Source organism: Mya arenaria, chromosome 11 (genome assembly GCF_026914265.1).
Source record: "Mya arenaria isolate MELC-2E11 chromosome 11, ASM2691426v1".
In the NCBI taxonomy this organism is placed as follows: Eukaryota; Metazoa; Mollusca; class Bivalvia; order Myida; family Myidae; genus Mya; species Mya arenaria.
This window is the reverse complement of record NC_069132.1, coordinates 35,634,730-35,637,091: the sequence shown is the minus strand read 5'-3', so window position 1 is coordinate 35,637,091 and position 2,362 is coordinate 35,634,730. Positions and strand designations below refer to the sequence as shown.

The 2,362-nt window shown below is 37.0% G+C and overlaps 1 pseudogene; it reads left to right on the top strand.

Annotated features, from left to right (window-relative positions):
• Positions 1-757: 757 nt before the first annotated feature.
• Positions 758-2,011, top strand: LOC128210015 (techylectin-5A-like; annotated as a pseudogene).
• Positions 2,012-2,362: the final 351 nt, after the last annotated feature.

The window sequence follows — 2,362 nt, the reverse complement described above, 5'->3', positions numbered from 1 at the left end:
CGTTAGAAGCAATAGAACAATAATGCTCCTTCAAAAGGGAATTGGTTGTCAGCAATAATAAAAAAGCAAATGTTTATTTTTATATTATTAGATCAATAATACTAATTTAAAGAAAGAAGTAAATGTTTCTTTTTATATTATTAGATTTCGCTATTTATTTTAGTTTTGCTCTACATTTTATATTAATCTCACAGAAATTAGCAGTTTTCTCGGAGTGAAATATGTATTACGTGTGGTGGTGCAAAAGTTCGTCGAGCACGTATCATCCTACTGCGTCGTTTGCAGACGACCATAGAATTTTTGTAATAATAGTACCTATTTTTTCCATTTCAATCACTCGCTCATTTCAAGTTATTTAAGAAGCAGTCCAAATCTGGCGCTTTGAGGTACACCTTGCTTCGGCATGCAATAATATTTTAATGATGCATTAGTTTTATAATCGATCGGACAAAATTCTCTTTATAAAATTGAATGAATTGTTGCCATTGTTCACTCTGAGTCCTATTTTTAGTGTAGTGGTACGGTGATGAAAAGATTAATTCTTCCATGCAAAACCACCAAGTAGCTTAAATAATCTTAATATTTTCCTGGTCGTTGAAATATGTTGATGTTATATGTGCACTAGATTTTATCATTCAAACGATAGCACAATGACACAACTTTTGTGGGATCCAATTATTTTAAAACTATTAAACAGAAGAGTATTTACAATTTTGCACATTCTGTCTGGAGACATGATGGGGACAAGAAGCTTTATACAAGCAATCGGTCTGTTCTTTTGGTTTACAAGCGTCGGCGCTGATATTAACTATAACGCTGTGCTAAACGTACAAGACTCGTGCGGGTCAACTCATTCAACTGACGTTAAGCCAAAGGACTGTACATAACTGCAACGATTCCAGAAACAGTCAGGTATCTACACAATATATCCCGACCATGCAATGCCGACAGGGTTTAACGTGAGCTGCGATATGGACATTGACGGCGGCGGGTGGACGGTGATACAGCGACGTGTCACGGACACACACTTCTACAAGACGTGGAACGAGTAAGTATCAAACGGGATTTGGTGACCTTGCAAACAACTGCTGGCTTGGAAACCAAAAGATTTCTATGATCACTTCACAAGGCTGGTACGAACTCAGAGTTGACCTTATGGCTACAAATGGAGACACGCGCTACGCTAATTACGAAGTGTTTTCTGTGGGTGATGCTCAAAATCAGTACCCTTTGTTTGTCGACGGTTACTCTGGAAATGCTAATGATGGCATGGGTCTTCACAATGGAATGGGATTTTCAACAAAGGATCGTGACAACGATATGTATGGGGAGAGTTGTGCTCTGACGTTCAAAGGGAGGTGGTGGTATAATAAGTGCCACCGTGTCAATCTGAACGGCGAATATGGAAACACGCAAGATGGCCAAGGTATTAACTGGGGACTTTGGCTTGGGAATGAAGTCTCCCTGATAAGGGCTGATATGAAAATAAGGCGTAAATTATAAATAAAAATCCCGCAGTTTAATGCCCAAAGCATTTCATGCAAATATTAGAACTAACAATTATACCGCGAAGAACAATTGAGAAGTGTTTGTCGTTTCGTTCATTTTATACTATTAAAACATTAATCTTATTCGTAAGACACAAATCTGGTTCACTCTATAGTATTACATTTTAAGATAACGTGACTGGCACAACTATGGTGAGAAAAAAATGTATCCGAGTAACTGAGCAAAGATATAATTTGTTAAGGAACATGACCACGTTCCTCTGAAAAAATCATGAAACTTGGTACACATAATCGTCCATGTACTTGACCGTCGTGTATATGTTTTTGTAATGATCCTGTCGATTTACAGCGCCCCGGAGGACACGTGCACTTTGATGCAAACGTTGATGAAACCGTAAAATAATACAATTTTTCGTCTTGTTTTTATAAAAAAAAATAGAATATAATAATTAATCATAAAATTGTAATACGAGTATATAAGCAAACAGTTATTAGTGTTTAAAGGCCTAGTTTAAGCATTCTATAAGTGACCCCCCCCCCCCAAAAAAAAAAAAAAAAAAAAAAAAACCGTGTATTTGTACACAACCTCTGTTAAATGATCTTAATCTTATTGCCTAATTGTCTTATCAGATCTCCAATCAGAGTATCCTGCTATGCATTTTGGGATGTTTTATTATAAAAATGGACCCTAAATGGCCCTGAGCCAATAAACGAATACACATGAAATTGGCCCCTACTGTGACACCAGTGCAAACAGCAGGAGATGCACAGCAGGGGATTATCATGCCAAACATTCCTTAAACTATGCATATTTCTGGAGACACTAATGCTTTCAAGTAATGGGAATACATGTA